A 20,194-nucleotide genomic window follows, 5' to 3' on the forward strand; every position below is an offset into this window, starting at 1 on the left:
GTTTTCCACGGAGGGGGCACCATCGCTCTTCATCAGGTGGGACAAAACTTACCAGGCACCACCGCCTAGATCTAAATCAAATCAATCAAATGACATTCTAACACCTCCCTCAACATTCTCTCCATCGCGTTCCAAACGTAAACGTTGCTGGCGAAGAGGCTGCACGAACCACGCAGAAAATTAAGCTGCCCCTTTCCACGGTGATAATCAAATTAGCCTCAAATTAAACGTGAAATTGCCCTTCGCCGGCTGGGCTGCGGGGACAAAGCCCCCATTGTCGTTTTGCCCGGGTAGCGGAGGCGGTGGTGCCCACCCTCTACAAGCTAGCCCTAGCCCAGTCCCGGCGGCGGGGTCGAGGTCGGCGCTAAGCTGGGGAGAGCGTAGACGTGCCCGAGGTTCGGCTCGCTAGCTGAGCAGGCGGCGGGTGGGCGGCTGCGGGGATCCGGGCAGACACTGAGCGCGAGGAAGAGGGAGGAACCGAGGGAGGAGGAGGAGGAGGAGGAGAGAAGAGGCGCGGGAGAGAGCCAGTGCGCGCGCGCGCGCTCCCTCTCCCCGCCCCTCGCCCGCTCCATGACTGCTCCCTCCCTTCCTTCCTCCGCCCAGCGCTCCAGCCCAGCCCCCGGAATCAGTGCAGCTGTTGCCGTGTAGGCTGCAGATTCCTCCAGTTCCTCCCTCGGCCGCCTCTCCTCCCGGAGCGAGCGCGCAGTCCGGCGCAGCAGCGCCCACCGGTCCCGTCCTGTGAGCCCCGGCCCCAGCCGCGGACAGCCCCGCGGAGTCGCCTCCTGGCCCACCCGCCCGGCAGCCGAGGAGCGGGAGGAGGACGGGACCCCGGCGCCCCAACCCCCCTATCTGCGGGAGGTAGGTAGGGGGCCTGAGGCAGGAAGATGCCAACTCACTGGGGCTGCCTCTCTAGCTGGCTCCTGGGCGGCGGGCGGGCGGCTGGGAGGAGGGGCGCGGGCCCTGGCCGGGTGATCGCCGCTGCCCGGCCGCTGCCCTGTGCTTGGGGAGTGGCGTGGGGGCGGGGAGGCTGCAGAGCCCGGGCAGGGGTGGCGCGGGGAACCCAGGTCTCCAGTGCTTATTGGCACTCGGGTTTTGCTGGGCAGGGGCGGCAGGCCCCGCGCGAGGCAGCCGCAGACCCACGGTGCGCACCGCCGCAGCCCAGCCCCATCCCTGGCGCAGCGGCGCCAGTTCCCCCTCCCTGCCTCCGCCGCCTTGTCCATCCAGCGGGGCTCAGCGGCCCCTGGCGCGGGGGTGGGTGCCGAGTGGGGAGCGGCAAGGTTGTATTTTCGGGTGCCCTCCTTCTACTCCTGCGGGTGGGAGTGGAGGCGGCGTTGACAGGATCGGGCTCTGAACCTAACGGTACGGAGGATGCGGCCAGGCGTGGTCCGGGCTGCGCCGCGCTGCAGCTGAACCCGAGGCGGCGGCCCTGCGCCCCCCCCTCCCACGCCCCCCCCCGCCTATCCTAGAGCCCGCTTCCCCCACCGCGCCCGCCCGCCCTCCCTCGGTCCCCACTCTCCCAGGGTTGGGCGTGAGCCGCTTGCAGGCGCGGAGCCTCCGCTGCGCCCGCCCTTCAGCTCCTGCTACCCTCTCTTCAACAGGTTTGTACCAGTACGGGGACCCTTTGGCCCTGTCTTTGGGGTGGTGGGCTGGAAGCTCCGCTGGTCATCACCTCTCACACCACGCCCATGACCCTCTTTTTAGAGGGAGCCTTCCCTTTGTTTTTGTGATAGGAAAGATGCATAGAGCCTGCCATCCAGATGGAGAAGGGGAGTGTTGTGGAGATCAGTACATAAATCATGTCCGTTATTCTTCCAGGCAAAAGCCAGGCCAGATAGTGAGAGTGAGAGTGTGAGGGTGCTTTGGCAGGGGAGAAAAATGGACTCGGTGGGTTTATTTGGGTGGGGAAGTGCTTTTTTTTTTTTTTTTTTTGGCAAGATGGATGGCTCACGGTGTCCTCTTCGTGATGCAGCACAATGCAGCAGTATCGCAACCTCCCTGGGTTCTCGCTGGCGGGGCTTGGCACGGCCACTCGGCGCCTGCGGCCCCCGCCCGGCCCCACCCAGGCCCGGGGCTGCCCTTGGCCAAGGCTGGAAGCTGCTTCTACCTTGTCATGCTGCTTCATCTGTATGTGGCGTCAGGAGGACCAGGTCACCTACCTCTGAAGGGGGGACTCTTTTTTTGGCGTGCTCTCTCCCGCCCTGCGGGTTGGGCTGTGCGTGGATGAAGGGGCGCCCTGCAGCGCTAATGCGGGCAGAGGGAGCCTGCCTGCAGCTGCGGACGGGAATCTGATCTCTTACCGAGGGACCTGAGCTGTAGGGAGGGGTTGGAGGGAGGGCTCGGACCAGTGATGTGCGGAGGCAATGGTGCAATCACTATTAGGAGTCGCAGAGTCTTTCTGTGGGTCACCCGTAATTTTTAACCACAACCCAACTATCCGACGATATCTTAATGTATGAAAAGTTGATGTTTATTGGAGCTTCAAAGCTATGACGTTACAGTGCCTCTTTGTTTAATACTAAGAATATGAATTTTTCCTATAGGAAACCATCTTTTGAAATGAAACGATTAATCTATTTTAGTTCCTTGGTCCCCGAGACATTTCTAAAAATATAAATATTCAATAGGCTGTTTTAAAAGGAACTTATAATTTTGACGGATAGTTAATGATTCACCTGTATTTGCTTTGCTTTCGTCGTTTGCTTTTTTCTATAAATTCCAAATTTACACATACAATTCCATATTTGGATGTTTTATTAGGGATTATTAGGTGAATGAATGCCAAGATTGATGGTGGATTGGTGTTAAGACTTCTATAGATTTAGATAGCCAAATTAGTCATGACTAATGGGATTATGATGATAACTGACTTCATTTATGTTTGTTTATATATATCTTTTGTATACATATATTTTGCAGATGTGGCTGGGGAGGGGGGTGAGAAGGGCAAACCACCAAGGCCTCTGAGGCTGGTATCTAGTCAGAAGGAGATGGTCGCCAGTGGTCTCATCTGTCTAGTCTGGGCTAGTATACAGGGAATGTCTCTTCTAAGTGCTACTTCTACAGTTCATTTATTCAGTGTGAGATGGCAAATGAGATACGTGTCACTCTAGGCTCTTCTGAATGTATAGGTAAAAAAGGGAATTCAGTATGCTAGTATACTGGAAAGGAAGGTCACTGTTTCAGAGCCCAGGCGTGTCTATGTTAATTTTTTTTTTTAATCTCTAGCGAATCCATGTTGTTGGCATTTGATTTCACGGTGGCTCTGCTACATAGAACTGAATGCAGAGTGTGTGGTTTATGTGCATTATTTCAAGTTTTAAAAGAGGGCCATTAAAAAATAGAACTCTTTGGATTTGGGCTTCATTGTTGTGCTGGTTGTAGAAAATAGTGTTGTGTAAAGATGTTTGGGAGTATTGTTCCCATGGATTATCCAGACATTTTGGATTTACTGTGTTGTAAGAAAATATCCTGTGTCAGTGTCACAAGAGGTTTAGCTGTTCTGACTTAAACACCAGGTGCAGAATTCTGTTAGATTAAGCTCTTTGTAATTTTGTCATCTCTGGACTGACCAAAACTTTCATCTGAGAGAATGAAAAGTATTGGGACAGTGAGGAAATCACTGTCACTTGGTCGTCTCCTGTCATGCAGGCTTTCTGTGAAGAGGATTTCTTGGGTGAGAACAGTAACAACTGTCTCAAGTGCTGTAGAAGCCAAAGAGTAGACCTCACCCTCTGCTTGAGGCAGGTCCCTGCAGAGACTTGGCATTGACAGTGTTTCATTGGAAGAGTTTGTCTGAGTGTTTTGTCTTGCTGTGTGAGAGTAGGACTTGACGTGTGGAGGTGCTGCTTTCAGGCGGAAGGATTTTACTATTACTAACAAGCACAGATGTGATGAGCAGGAATTATTCGATGTGATTTTTGTTGAAATAGACTTTTCATTTTAAGAGCATAGTCTTAGAGTTTTAAAGCTATACACACATATACACACATTTTTTACATGCAGTATTGCGATGGTCCTTGAATTATATTGGGCACTGACCTTTATAACTGGGCTTTAATTAATGTTCTGCGGATTTCCGTGTGGTAGTCCTGGTTTCTTTTCTGAGAGACCATTGGAAATACAAACTATTTTTCCATAAGGAAGAAGCCAATACTTCCTCTGGAAGGGATACATCTGTAGGTTTATGGAGGTAAGTAGAACATCTCATGGATTTCTCTTACCAGTTTTCAGTCTTTGCTGTTTCTTAAAGTACCTTTTCTTTGCAAAAGACCTAGTTTAGTACTCTTGATAATTCTGATAACAATTGTCCTGTATCAAAGTTCACATAGTATAGGAGCAATATCATCAATTTCTTTACTTTGATGAGTAAAATTCAACTATCCCAACTAGATATACCCATACTTCTAAACATCTCTGGAGAAGGCGCTTTCAGAATGTCCGTTGCTATCATAGTGAGATTCATGGACCACAAATACCAGGATCTCCTTGGAGTTTGTTTTAAATCAGATTCTTAGAGGCCCCAACCCAGACCTATCCAATCCTAATTTGCATTTCAACAAGACCCCTAATGATTTGTATGCACTTGAAATTGAGAAACTGCTCTACTTCTTCATCTAAGGGACTTCTATACTGAAAAGTTCCTTCTTTTATCTTACTTTTGTCTTTTCCTTTGCTCAAGTATCAACACATTTTTCCCCTTCTGTCACTAAGTGGTGTTGAAGAAAGGGAGTTATCCACTGTAAATTATTTAATACAGAAAAACTGATAAAGTTCTTTAATATTTCAGTGGAATAGTCCTATTAGTAATAGCTTTATAGACTAATCAGTTTTGGGTGTTCCTCTCTAAAGTTGATAAAACAACAGTCCCACACCCCCTCCCCACAGGCATTGGTTTTGAGACAGCAGAGCTGGGGTCCTCTCTGCTCCTTCTGCTCTCCTCGAGGCTTAAATGAAATTATGTTTTGTTTATTTTTCTGTGACTTACACTTTTAGATTAATGTTATATTCCTGAAATTCATTCATTTGGTTGTTGTATTTCATTCATTTTCCTTGCTGTGTGGTATTCCACCATGAGTTCTTTTTTGCTGTTATGAAAGTACTACTATGAATGTTTCTTCAGTGTGTCTTAGTACATATGTGGAGGTAGACACACACACACAAATTCTCTGTCTTCTCTCTCTCTCTCTGCACCGAAATTTGCTGGATCAAATGTGTATCATCAGCCTTACTAGATAATGCCAAATGTTTCCGAAATGATTATACCAATTATATTCCCACTAGTAGGGTATTGGGTTACTGTTGTTCCGTAACCGTGGTGTCGCATCCATCGTTTACCAACCTTGAAAGTGTCCATTTGGGAAATTATCTCATTGTGTTTCTTATTTGCAATTTCCCTGATTGTTGAGGTTAAATACTTACATTATCGGCCATTTAGTTCCCTTCTTTTGTGAAATCCTGTTCAGTCTTTTGCCTGTTTGCCTTTTAGATTTTTTCCTTATTGATTTGTAGGAGTTCTTTATGTAGATTGCTTACTAATCCCATGTGGATTATATGTGTTGCAAAAATTGCCTTTCAGTTGGCGTTTCTTTTTCTTTAAAAGAAACTCTTTGTGGTTTCTTTTGATGAATAGTCATTCATAATTTTAGTAAGTCACAATCAGTTTTTATCCTTTAAAGCTTGTGAAGATGATTTTGATATTGCAGAAAATTTTTCCTTAGTTTGAAAAGAGCATGGATTTTGGAGTCAGACCAACCTGGGCTCAAATCCTGATGCTGTTATTGTGTACTAGTCATGTGGCCATAGCTAGGATCTAGGGTTGAGCTACTTTGTTACTCTCAGAATTATAATTTCCTCATCAGTAAAATCGAATTAATAGTACTCATACAGCTGTGAGACAGTCATGTGTGGGGTTAGGCATATGGTAGGTGTTTGAGCCGATAACCTTTCCATTACTTTCTCTTTAGACTCCCTAAACTATATAAGCCACTGACCCCTTTTTGAAATGCTTGTAAAAATCACCTTATTTTATTTTTTAAAAGGTTGTATTACCAATAGAATATATATATATATATAATCAATATATATATTGATTAACATAGGCTGAATAAAACCACTTATCGGAAACCCTTTGTCAGTTCAGGTTCCTATTCTTGAACGTACTGTTAATTACAGTTCTGTTTACTAAGAAGCATTTATACTAATGTTCTCCCTTTGCTGCTACTCTAAGATTACTTTGCAATATATATGTGTATCTAAATTTTTTGAACCAGTAAGTGTTGGCTACCTTCTCTTGCTAAAAGAGAAGGGCTTAAAGTTGGGCTAGGGTGATGATGGTGTAGGTTGACTTAGAGTCGAGTAAAAATTAGTTCCTGAATCCAAGGACTTTTGAATCTACTATGTAGATTGTACTCTGTGTATGTACACAGAAGATAAAAGACCTTTTACTGACCAGATGTGTGACTTCTGGTCTCTGATCTAAGTTTATAAAATGAAGATCCCAGGTGAAATTACTTTCTGGGGGTGAGACATGGCTCATGGGCCCCACCCCCTTGGCCCCTGGCGGACTTGAAGAAGAGTCCGGCCATCTTTTTCTGCAGAGCTGGGAAAGAGCCTCGGTAACATCCTCAGTACAGTGTGGTAGGCAGTTATTACCAATTGGCCAGATTTGGCACTTAGATTTTAAGATCCTGTTAACTTCTAAAGTTCCGTGATGATAAGATAGATATGTAAGTCACATAACACTTCAGCCATGTTCGAAATACAGTGAAACAGGAAGAAACTAGAAGCAAGGAGACAGAAACCGGGTGATTATGGAGGTCCAGACCTTAAGGGAGTAAGTTATGGTGGTGGCCATGGGAATGAGAAGGAGAGGGAGAGGAGAGAGGGGAGAAAGGTCATGAAGGCTCAGTCCTGGGCCACCTGTCTGTAGGGGGAATGGACGAGCCCCGGGGCATCTCAGTGGGAATGCGGACGTAAAGTGATAAAGTTATCAAATTTGGGACCACACATGACAAAGAGTATGGTTGGCCATTGTGAGAGAAATAGACAAGTTAAGGGGAACAGTGGATATTTGGTTGGGAAGAGAATCAGTTTGTGTTGAAATACGTTCTTTGAGGTTCCAACAGAGCCCTTAGTGGAGAAAGAGGAGAGGGGCCGGGGCTAGCGTGGCTGATAGGAGGCCACTGGGTAAGGGGTCCTGAGTTCTAGGCCCTGGCCCACCGGCCGTGGGCGACTGCCTTGGCTTCTCAGCATGCCTGTCTTCATCTGTAAAATGGTGATAACGGCACTGCCTATCAAAGAGGATTTTATTAAAGTTTCAGTTAATCCAGTGACCATCACAGTACATTTTAATTATTATTAAATCTGGAAATCTTGCTTTGGATCAGTTTTCTGCTTTCTTTCAAATAAGTGTTTGGGTTTGTTCAGAAAAGATAACAGTCCAGTAAACAATACCAATCCGTCAGATAAATAATGCTAAATTCAGTCTGTATTAAACTTGTCCCTATGTATCTTGTCAAAATACAGTAATACAAAAGGCAAACCTGAATAACATTTATTTTTAACAAACAAAAAAAATTAGTAAAACTCCAGTATGTGGGGAAAGGCTAGGGACAGATGGCTTATAAAAGGAGACATTAAGGGAACCGGTAAGTATATTGAATCGCTCAAACTCACCAGTAATATGAAACACAAATGAAAACAATCAGGTTAATTTTCCACTTAAACGGGCAGGTAGATAATTCTCTCTGGGGCGCTGAGATGGGAGCGCTGCAGCACCTCTTGGAAGGTTATTTGGATTAATACAAACTTAGTTTGAAAAGTTAGTGTGTGTGTATATCTGTATATCTGTATGCAGATATATATATATATATATATATATATCTGAAACCTTAAATGTTCGTCCTTTTTGGACTGAAATCTCACTTGTAGCTGTAACATAAAGGAAGAATTAAAAACAGGGACAGGGTTTTAAACAAGGGTTTTCTTACCAGTAATGACAGTGGAAAAGCAAAGGGGGCATAATCAAATGAATTATGGCGCGGGCACAGGATGGAGTTCAACGTGGTGCTTAAAATCGTGGTTTGGAAGAACACTACTGAAATGGGAGAATACTAACGATATAGTATTCAATGGGAATAATATGCATACAAAGCTGTATAAGACCTGTAACTCCTGTTTTGTTATATTAAATGAAAGACTGGAAGGAAATGTTAATGGTTTGCTTTGGATGGTGGGTTGATGGGTGATTTCCTTTCCTTGTATGAAAGGAAATTCCTATGACTTAATGTTTCTCACTTTAAGTTTTGAAATATTTCACACGTACAGAAGGGTACGTGCAGTAAATAATATCGTAGACTTCCATGAGGACTATTTTTTAATAGACAAAAGGCAATCAACATGTTATGTTAATTTTTTAAAAAAGGAAAGAAAACAAATCTGGCAAATTGTAGATTGTTGTTCATGAATAGGTAAAAACTCAAAGGATTTGTCATATGTGCCCTCTGTACTAATCTAAAAGCAGTGAGAAAATGAGTCAGTCAGTGAGAAAATAAGTCAGTAAGGGTGTGGGTCTGAGAAAGAAGTAGACCATGGAAATGTAATGGAATGCGAACTTGACTTCACACTCACCTGGGCCAGCTTAAGAACAGGGAGAGACCAGCACTTCACTGTTGCCAAACTATACACTTGTGTGGGTGAGAGGAGTGGGATTCTGTGATGAGCTTGTTCTCACTTGTGGGAGCCCAGATTTTGTAACCGTTGAGACCGTCATGTGTTATTAGAATTGGTCAGCAACTTAGGTAAAATTCCAAGTGAAAAATTTTAAGTTAAAATGACTCCAGATTTAGATAACTTCTAATTAATGGTTTTTCAGTATTTGATAATATTGTAGGCTAAGAGTGGGTGGAACAAAGTTAAAGAAATCCTTGATTTTTGTATATGAAAGGAAATTCTTATGTAATGTTATATACATTTAAACATAGATGTGTATCTGTGTGTTCTGTCTTCTCTATCACATAGATGAGAGAGAGGTGTGTGTGATTAATTTCCAGTGTGAAGGGAGGCAGAGAGTTATTTTAAGGCTTCTCTAGAGGGAATATTACAGAGATAACATTTTGAAGGTGAATCCCAGGAATGAACTCTGCCCTTAGCTGTTGGGGGAAATGTTTGGAGGAAAATAGTACTTTGTGTTTTTATGGTCTAAGTCCCCAACTGTATTGGCACTTTATAAAATGTGGCTTGTAAAAATGAACTAATTTACCTCCACGAGTTTTGAATGTTTTCTGCTGTGAGCTTTAAGCAGTTGATTGAAGAGCGTTCAGGATTAAGTGCACTTTTGAGATATGAAAGTAAAATGTTACAGTTTTAAGATTGCTTTAAGTGTATATGTTCAGTGTTTAATTTGTATAATTAAATATGCCCACGCTTAGAAAGTTCATTAGCCTAACAGGTTATATCTCCGAGTGATGGGATTCTGGAAAACTTCTCATTTTATCTCCACGTTTTCCAAACTTTTGGAATCGCTTAACAGTAAACTCTTGCTTTTTGTCAAAAATATCCAGACGTCACAACAAACCTTGTTAAGAACAAAGTAAAATGATTAAATCAGCTAAATATACCTTCTGCTGTTCAGTTTTTTTCTACCATAACTTTCTGAAAAGCAGCATTAACACCAAAGGTGTAATGTTGAAACGTTTAGAAGATTTTCCCATTTCTCAGTGAAGTGTGCATTTAGTTAGAGCCTTGCCGTTTGGTGACTTCCGCGGAGTGTGGGAAAAGATGCAGGAACTGGGCCCCCAGGGAGCTTCTCAAACACGTCCTCTCAGAGATCAGCCTCTAAGGCTCCTGCCTTTGGCTGTGGATGAAGTTCTCGGTGTTCCCTGCCCTCGTGGGTGGCTGTTTCTGGGATAATTTTTGTGTTCGCCTCAAGGCCAAACCGAAATGGCCAAGGGCTGCATATTTTTCTGGAAAGTTCTTCAGCAGCTGTTCAGCGTCTTTGGGGTAGGAAAATTCGTGTTCTTATCATGGTTTATGGCCTTGGAGAGGGGGCCTTTTATCTTGTTTATTTAAAGGAGAAGGGAAACCTAGATTCTTACCTAAAACAGAGCTTATTTATTTTGTTATGTGATGTTTAAACATTTCCTATTGTATTTTTTAACCTGGAGCATAGGAGTGCTTTTTTAGTGAGAACAATAGTTTAATCTCCTAATATAGAGAGTGAATAGTTTTACCCTGGTTTCTGAAGAATATATACTTTCATAAAGGTATACATTAATATATTATCATAACAAAACTTTAAAAAATTTAAATGTTTTTATTACAGAAATAATAAATATATATTGTAGATCATATGGGAAATAAAAATGAACACAAAGAAGAAAATTAAAATCACTAGGTGAATTCAGTGACCGTATAGTATAAACTTGCAGTTAACATCTTGGTGTTTATCCTTTCAACCTTTTTCCTGCTTCGCATATTTGTTCACCGCACAAATAAGGGGCAATTCTCAAATCTTAGGCTGAAGATGCCAAGTTTTGACAGTCTAAAGAATCACTTAACGTTTATCATTCCTCAGTTTATACAAGTGGCCTGGCAAGTCATAAAATCTTATCACTGGTCATATTTACAGCTATGGAATAAATAGCTGTTTTTAATGGTGGTGATACATATGTTTAAGATTGTATTTATCTTTAGAGGGCAGAAAGGACGGAGAAAGAGGGAGTGAAACATCAATGTGTGGTTGCCCCTGGTGCGTGCCCCCTATTGGGGACCTGGCCTGCAACCCAAGCATGTGCCCTCGACTAGGAAGCAAACCAGCGATTTTTTGGTGTGCAGGCTGACAGTCCACTGAGCCACACCAGCCAGGGCAGTGGTGGTGGTATTAAAGAAAAATGTTGAAGAATTCAAAATTGGCTTATTATAGATAATTCTCTCTTTTTTTTCCGGGGGCGGGGGGAGACCTTTTACAGTGGAAAAATACCAAAAATTAAGTTCTCATTAGGTAATGTGTACTTTCTGTTTTGTTTTGAAAGAAATTCCCATCAGAGTTGTCTTAATTCCCTTGAGAGACATCTCTGTATGCTCCTGACAACATCTGATTTTACTTTTGTCTTCAGATTTCAGAGTCTTTGAAACAGTTGGTCCTATAACATGTCACAAATGGGAGGGATGTGGATATTACAATCTTGGTTTTAAGTGTAATAAATTTCACTGGGCTGAGTTTGGTTAAAACTGTTGAAAGCATACAGCAGAGCTCAACTTTGTATTTGCTGAAGTCTTTAAAATTATATCTTTGCAGCTAGGGTCTGTTTCAAGGACAAAAAGCAATGTACATATTTGATTCTGCATGCTAATTTTTAAAAATAGTTTATTTATCTTTAGAGGGGAAGGAAAGGAGAGAGGGAGAGAAATATCAATATATGGTTGCCTCTTGTGCATCCCCTGCTGGGAGCTGGCCTGCAACCCAGGCATGTGCCCTGACTGGGAATCGAACTGCAGTTGTTTGGTTCGAAGGCCCACGCTCAATCCACTGAGCTACACCAGCCCGGGCTGCATGCTAATTCTTTACTCTCTGGGACCTCCATGGATGGCGGTGACTCACTGGCATTTCTTCGTTGCCCTAATTCTAGTATTTGGCTTCTTTTCTTGGTTGGTGTTAAGGTGGTTTGTTCATGTGCTGAGGGGAAGAGTGGAGAAATACACTTTTGTTGAAGAGGAGGAAAGCCTTTTCAGCAATTTCTCTGAGGTAGTTTGTGGTTGGTACAAGTTTTATTTGGGGTGGTGGGCCCTGAACAAAAGTGGCAAATGGCCTTCTTCCCTGCTTAAACATTGGAGACCAGTGGCAGCGCCATTTGCAGTTCAGAGGGAAAATCCGAGCCGGGCCGGGTGTTGGATGGAGCAGGGTTGGGTGATGGAGCTCAGCTAACACCAGTAGACAGGCTTCCTCTCTCCAAACAAGGGGTTCTTCAGACTCCAGCCTGATGGGAATCATCCCCTTTGAGGGTGGCTGAACCCATCAAGGGAAATGCTTGATGGTTAATATGCCTGGGCTGTTCGAAGCCTGGAAATAGGGATCTCAACTCGACCTTCAGGCAGCTGCAGGTGTTGGGCCTAGCCCTCCAGGAGGCATCCAGCTGAGACAGTACCCAGGTTAGGAGAGAGCAGGCGCTGGAATGTGGCCTTATTCGGACCTCTGACCGCAGGAGCACACCTGTCACTATTTTAGGAGGTGAGTGGTGGTCAGAGGTATCAGTCGGGTGATTTCTCTGAGAGGGGCCTGGTCCTTCTCACAGGGAGGCTGACAACTCTGTTGCTGCCAGCTGTCCTTAAATACCCAGCTTATCTTCTGGGGCGGAGTCGAGGGCGCCAGTGCCCCCAGAGCAAAGGCGTTGGTGGGCCATCCGGGCAGGAAAAGAAACCAGCGCACACCTCCTGTTTTATTCTTTGCTTTAAAGGTAGGTTGTTTTGTTTTTCTTTTTGCTTGTTTTTAAATCAACACCCACTGCCAAAGGAATTTCTGAGTTTCTCTGATAATAAGGAGGATTTGTCACTTTGAAAGGCTTATTTTGTTTTTGAAGTATGTGATGTATTGCTGACATTAATACCATCTCTTTCACCCTAGTTCTAAAAATCGTGTTTGATTCATAAATTTGATTCATAATTAAATTGAAAATTTAATTAGAAGACTTACTGTCTTGTTCCCAAGGAAGCTTATTCTTGTCCATCAGTTGAAATATATATTTTTGTGTGTATACATATACACAGATATATATATTTTTAGCTCTGCAGAATTATTTTGTTAGTGTATGTTTGCATGAATATTTTGTTCTTAATTATAGTGTGCATTTCTGTTGGACTCCACCCTTATTACAGAAAACTGAATCACATGAACTAAATTCCATCTTTAGTGGGTCATACTTGAGCACTGCTTGGTCTTCTCAACCTTTAAAGTAGGTATTTAATGTAGAGAGTACATGGATGGCTGGCCTGTCACTGGAATGTTGTGCAGCTGTGCAGAGCAGGAGGATCGAGTGTGCTAATTAAATATTTTTTTAGCAAGAATGGAATGTAGCAGCATGTGGTTAACCGTTCCAGTTTGTTTTTGAAGAGGATTTTTTTTTTGCCCCATATTAACAATTAGAGAGAACATTGGCTTTGAGGAAGATGTATTTATTGCTGTGTTAAATTGTTCTTTTCACAGAGGTAGTGGAATTCATTAAATACTAAAGCCGTGCTTTAAAATGCACCCCGATGAATAATCTGCTTCAAAGTGTATGCAGTGTGGGCATGATGAGGGTTTGGCATCTCTAGTTGAGGTGAGGTTTGATCTCGCTTTCCCCTCCACGTCAGTTGTCCCTCCGGAGTTGGTGAGCACTGCGCCTTTCTTCTGCCGCAGGCAGCGAGGCACAGGGTTTCCCTCCCAGTTGGAGCAGTGGTCTGATAGTTGTTGGGGGACCAGTGTGGATCATTCGGACTGAGCTGCACCCACACAGATGTCAGTTTGATTTTTTTTTTTAGCCAGGCATTATGCGAAGTGACCTGGTGGGAATAAATGGCAGGCTGGTTGTGTAATGTGGCAACATCTTAACTTGTCTTAGAGATAAGTGGGATGTGATTCCAGCAAGGCTGTGCAAAAGAAGTTGGAATGTGTTGGGGAACTGCCAAGAGATTGGGAGTAAGCTGCATGACAGGCTCTAATGCAGCTTTGGCCTGCCTGAAAATAGCTATAGTTTAACAAAATAGCTTGAACTTGTCATTTCACGTAGGCAGAATGGCTCCTCTAAATGCATTACCAAGACAGAGATAGCTGCTTTCCTCCTCAGGTTAGCAAGATTTATTTTAATTTGTTTATCTTTTTGATCCAGCGTTCTTAAAAAACCTTATTGACTGTATGTAGGGAGATACTTCTTTGCACCTTCTTATCTTGCATGGTTTCACGAGGACGGGTTAGGAATGCATCATCCCAAGCTTCACACTGAGGTTCCCCGGCCCCACCTGCTCCACCCACAAAATATGTAGCTTTGTGGTACAAGTTGGGTCCTGAAGGCCTTTAAAAAGCCCTATATTTTATATGTTTGATGCTCTTTGGGGTAGGAATTACTGGTGTTTGAACAGTAATACGTTGTAGAAGCAGAGGAAAAGGCGCTTTCTGACTTCATATTAAGTTCATTGGCAGTTTGTAGTGCTTTGATTCTTTGTAATCGATTTATTTTCTAACTTGTCTCATTTAAAAAAAAATAGATAGGCTGAATTTTTAAGCCAGAATGGTAAAGACAAAGCGGGGAGGGGGTGCAGTCTTACAGAGAGTTCAGGCCTGATGGTGACTGGGGGGGGGGGGTGCAGGGAGTGAGGGAGGTGGAAGTGGGGGCTGCTGGTGGGGATAATCCAAACAACCTGTTGGTCTGGGTGCAGTGAAGATGAGATTTTAAAAAATGCAGTTTTTGGATTAGTGAGTGGAAATAGGAACAGATAGGGTTTAGATTTTAAATATAATATGAAAACAGTGAGTAAACTTCATCTTGAGGGGCTTAAGTACAAACCAAGTTCCTATCCATAGTTTCTTAAAAATTGATATGACCAGATATCTTAATTATCCTATAGCAAAGTCCATTAGAAATTTAGACTTTAACTTTATAGCTTTTTAGAGTACCCTGAAAATGGGTTTGCTTCTCTTATATCTTCAGATTTGTAATTCTGAATTTTGCTTTCTCATTTTTGGTATCTTAAGTATGTTTCAGAGGGTGTCCCCTTGAATAGAAATGTTGGCTCTGGCTATGTGTAGGTGCCTTATTCAGAGATTTATAGTTTATAATCATTAGACCTTTGGTCAGTAGAGTTGAGGTTATTTTTTTAGGCATGTTTTGTAGTATATAAAAAACATTGTGTGTTTTAAAACATGAAAAAATATTTTGTGGAAAACATGGAGATACTTAGCTTTTTTAGATGTATTGATCTTTTTTTATTAGATGGTGGATAAGTTCTCTATAGTATTGTTGATATGTTGGAAAATACCTTTATTGAGCCTAAGGTTTTTAAACTTTTAAAATTATGTTTTTGCCTCTTGTAGACATTCCCTGTTTTTTAAACACACTCTTGGATAGCCAGAATGGTAAATCGAGTTCACAAGATGTGAACTATTGGCCAGAACTACTGGTTACCTTTTTTCTTTTTTTTAAAGATTTTATTCATTTATCTTTAGAGGGGAAGAGAAGGAGAGAGGGAGAGAACTATCAATGTATGGTTGCCTCTCGTGCGCCCCCTGCTGGGAACTGGCCTGCAACCCAGGCATGTGCCCTGGCTGGGCATCGAACCATGATCCCTTAGTTTGCAGACCCATGCTCAATCCACTGAGCTATATCAGCCAGGGCTACTGGTTACCTTTTGATTTCACATACTGTTACCTTATATGCTTGTATGGGGTTGCTTTTAGATAACTTTCACTTCAGACTGTTCATTAATTTAGAGTATGCATTCATTTAATTTTCCAAGAACATTCAATCATTCACTGTAAGATAGATAGGCAGACAGTAAAATATTTGAATATCCTTTTTCTTGATTATTATCAGCATTAGAAAAATCATTCATTTTAACTTTACACATGCATACTGGATGCCGTCTCTCTGTATATGCCTTGTGTTCGCACAAACTCATGAGACTAGGAACATACAAGCTTTAGCATTTAAAATATACCAGATATAAAAAGTAACAGAATTTGCTTCTGTGTGTTGGGAGATGCATGGAAGAGACCCAGGGTTATTATAATGGGCTCTTTGTGAAGTGTGAAGGCAGATGGAAACGTGACAGAAACCTGCTGCGGAGGGCAGCGGACTGGACAGGTGAGGACCACATGGAAGTCCATGCCAGGGGTAGGTGGAGTAACGGGTTGGCTGATGAAATACTGGCCGTCTCAGATGTTTGTGCAGCTGTTGTCAGCTAGCCAGAAATACATCGGACTTCTTGGGACGGTGAGAGCTGGCTATCTGCATCGGCTTATTGGGTAAAATAGTGCTTCAGATGCTTGTGACGCTGTCTAGTGTAACATTATTGTAATAGAAAGAATTGGTGATGACTCAGATGTCCATCATTGGTACGTTAGAAGGAGGCATATTATAGGGGCAGTACAAATGTAGACCCTGGGACTCACTTTGTGACCTTGGGCAAGTTCATTAACCTTTCACTGTCTCAGTCTCCTCATCTGTAAAACAGGGGCAGTCATGATACAGACCATAGAGGGATACTGGGAGGATTACGTAAGTTAACATGAGTAAAGTGATCAGTGCCTGGCGAAACTCCTAGTCATTACTATCTTGATAAAATATTATTATTATTGAAAATTTCTAATAACAGGAAAGTTTTTAATTTAAGGGGGAAAAGGAGAGTACAAGATTATACAAATGATGTGATCTCAACTACGTAGAAAGACATACAAAGAAAAATATAAGAAGGAAATATTCCAAATGGTAATTTTTCAGAGAGTGATATTTTTTGTGGTTTTTGTTTTTGTCTCAATGCATTTCTTATTCTTTAGTGAAGGGCTTCTCAGAGCCTTTATAAGCTTAGTAGGCATTCTAGGAGAGAGAGTGATATATGGTATTTCTCACACTTATCTGATCTTGGGATTCTTTTCTTTTTTTCCATAGCCTCTCCTAGACCTGGAGTTTCATAGAATGTGCTTTGGGATGTACTAGTCTAGTCTGTTCTTGTACAAAGGAAAAATATTAGCATTGCATTTTAATTATTACATGCTTTGGGAAGAAACTTTTTATTGCAGAGGAGTTGATTATTTGAAGAGTTTGAGTTCTACTATTATGAATCAAATTGTAGGCAATATATTTTTTAATTTAGTCATTACTGGTTACATGCTAGTGTTGAGTCCATAGTATTTTTCTTCATTTAGTTGCTTTTGTGTCCTAAATTTGCTGTTGAAAAGAGTAAGATAAGCAAACCTTGACCACATATCTTAGTGGTTATAAAAGATTAAATTAGTTTGAACAGGTGGCCCAAACACATACAACTTTTTGTTGACTTCAGCATTTTCTGTTGATTCTCCCAGACTTTCCTAACAAATTTTCTGGAAGTTTTGACACTACTGAAATAAGGACTCTGATAAGAATCAGGGATGCCCTGGCTGGTGTAGCTCAGTGGATGGAGTGCTGGCCTGCGAACCAAATCATCGCTGGTTCGATCCCAGTCAGGACACATGGCTGGGTTGAGGGCCAGGTCCCCAGTAGTGGGTGCACGAGAGGCAACCACACATTGATGTTTCCCTCCCCCTCCCTCCTTTCTCCTCTCTCTATAAACAAATAAATAAATAAAATCTTTAAAAAATTAAATTTAAAAAAATCAGGGTGACAACTTTCATCAAGAGGGATCACCATATTTTTTGGAGTATAAGACACACTTTCCCCAAAAAATTTGGGAGGAAAATGGGTGTGTGTCTTATAGTCCAAATATAGCGTACCTGGTTCACTGTGGCGGGGCGGGTGGAGCAGGGTCACAGGTTATTAAATACTTTACCACATTTTTGGCTTCGGATTTTTTTCTATTTTCCTCTAAAACCTAGGTGCGTCCTAAACCTTATAGTCCTAAAAATATAGAACTTATTTTTCTACCAGCAGGTTTTGGATTTAAACATGGTATTTGTTGCCAAGGATTGGATGCCTTGCATATGTATCAAATCTTGGTATGGAAGTTTTCATTTAAATGTGGCTTTAAAGTTGCTGTGGTAAAGCTTGAGGTAAGAAGGATCTCCTGTTTCATAACTGTGAATGAGTAAAACCGTATAATGGAACTCCCCAGACCTGAGTTCATGCCATTTTTTTTTCCAGTAATGAATTCACTTTCTATGTGAAATCCAAGCTCGGAATTCATTTTCATTTTCTGTTTTATTTATTTTTTCCTTTGTGAGTGAAAAAAGGTGAGAAGGGCAGTTGCTGTTTCGTGACTGTTAAATCTGTCAGTTAACTCAGCAATGCCCATTCCCCCCCTTCCCCAATGTCATTGTAACAAGGACCACAGTGGTGGTGAACTGCCTCATGAGGGCACCTGGTAAGGATTGGAGGCAAGGAGAACCTTCTGGAGACCATGGTTTCCAGTCTTGTCCTATCTGTAGATTTAATATCATCCTAGAAAAAGCATTCATGACCCACCACAACAACAAACATTTAAAAAGTATGTTTTGTTTTTTTTTCCCCACGTGGCCTAGGGCAAACAGGAGTCAGACTTAACATATTAAGGAACGCCATTGTGCAAATGTGAGAACCATCACAGTTCACCAGGGAGCGGCTCCCAAGCCTGGTCATGTGACTGTTGCCTGTAACAGGCCTCCCCAGGTGTCTGATGACCTCAGACACTTGCGTTGGGTGTGATCAGTGGTAGCCTTGGTGTAAGTCTGCTTTCAAGAGGATTGTTTATTTCCTCACCTTCAGGGTCTTGTAGTGCCGTCCCCTCATGGACCCACCTTGCTAGACCAGCGAGGAAGCCAGCCTTTAGGAAGGTTTGTGATAGAGCCCGGTTTTCACATTGTAGGCTGCAGCTCACGGTCAGAAAGGTTATAGGGGATATGTAGAATTATGTGTCTGAGCCCTTGGCCGATGTATAAGAACAGTCAGTCTCCTTGTGACTGACTGTTTTCAAAGCGCTGAAGCTCGAAAGGCATCTTAACCTCTGCTTATTTGGACCACTTGTGGTGCTTTTCAGCATTGTGTGTGAAGTGAGCCTGCAAGTTAGTGCTCTTTTTCGCTGTTTTCATGCTGTCAGACTAGCATTAACATTTATTGGGAAAATAGATCATGTTTTACCAAAGATTTGAGGAAGAAGAAAAAGAATTTTTTAAATAGGGAAAGAAGCGTGGAATTTAAAAATCAGTACATGCCGCATGTCCACCTTTGTCTTAATAAAAATCGCAAACAACTGTGCCCTGGCTGCCCCGGCCAGTCTGAAAGGAAGGTGAAGGTCATTCCAAAATAGAAAAGGATCTGGTTAAATATTACTTTGATAAGTTGAATACGTTTACCAATGTTCAGACCCAGGGATGTGGATATAGGCTGACTGAGGAATTCTCTTTGCTCCCATGTGATGTGTGCTGTGTATTATCCGTGATTTCAAAGAGGACAAAGGACAGCTCTGAAAAACATGACCCTCATTTGCCCCCATCCCCCACCCCACAGGGATTTGTTTTGTAACCATGTAGGAAATCTGGGGTGTGATGGGTACAAGTAAAAGAGTTAATCGCATCTCTCAGTGGTTGGGTTCTGTTTCTGGAGCCATACTTCCTGGATGGACCCCTGTCTGTGCCAGCTACTCGTTGTGGGTCTTTGGTAATTGACCTGTAATTTATCATCCAAACTGGGTAATTTATGGGGGGCAAAAGGGGGTACTCTAAAGAACTCCACCAAGACAGCAGGCATAAACTGCGACCCTCTGAGGCCAGGCAGGCAATGTGGTCACCTGAATCTTATCAAACTGCCTGATCTCAGTCTCAGTTTCTTCATGTTATGAGATGGATATGATCATGGCACCCACTTCTTAGGGGATTAGGGTTACATGCAATAAGACATGTGAAGGGTTTGAATGTTGTTTGGTACATAACTGTTCCATAGAATTAGCTCTTTAAAAAAACTATTATACCCTGGTTTCTCTTCAGATCATATAAATCTTTCACCTTTTGCTAAAAAGCCTATTATTTAGGGCACTTATTTCGCGTAACAGCCACTTGTATATTCCGTTTATTTTCCGTTGTATGATTTCTCCATAGCAAATTTTGCTTTTAATTTTATTGAATGAATAATGACATTTACTCATGACTTCCTCCTTTCAGGGCACTTACTCACACTTACTCACTTGCTTTGTTTGAGCCCTTTCCTCAGGTAAAGTCCCTGAAAGTAAAATTGACTTTTACTTTGTCAGCTATGCATGTATCTGGCACTTAGTTAAACATACTTAGCATCTGTGGTCCAGAGAAGGATGGGCTTTGGGGCACTTGATTATCGGGTGGTAGCTAATTAGTATCCACACTCGAGACCACAGTTTTTACAGTTGATTTTCAGCTACAGGAACGGTTAGATGGTTGAATGAGTGGGAAATGCCAAAACTAGATCTCCTCCTTGACTTTCTCAAGTTTTCCGGCATAGCGATGTGTAGGGTTGCCCGATTAGGAAAAACAAAGAAACCAGAATGCCCAGTTAAATTGACTTTC

General features: G+C 42.5%; 1 protein-coding gene across 1 annotated transcript in view; it reads left to right on the plus strand.

Moving 5' to 3' along the window:
- The first annotated feature begins 626 nt into the window (after positions 1 to 626).
- Positions 627 to 20,194, plus strand: part of SPTBN1 (spectrin beta, non-erythrocytic 1) — a 195,023-nt gene continuing 175,455 nt past the window's right edge. Inside the window, exon 1 of the mRNA XM_037047913.1 lies at positions 627 to 858. The gene's annotated coding sequence lies outside the window, so the exon portion shown is untranslated. The remainder of the gene's footprint in view (positions 859 to 20,194) is intronic.

Source organism: Sturnira hondurensis, unplaced genomic scaffold, assembly GCF_014824575.4.
Source record: "Sturnira hondurensis isolate 20B ecotype Veracruz unplaced genomic scaffold, ASM1482457v3 Scaffold0006413, whole genome shotgun sequence".
Taxonomy (NCBI): domain Eukaryota; kingdom Metazoa; phylum Chordata; class Mammalia; order Chiroptera; family Phyllostomidae; genus Sturnira; species Sturnira hondurensis.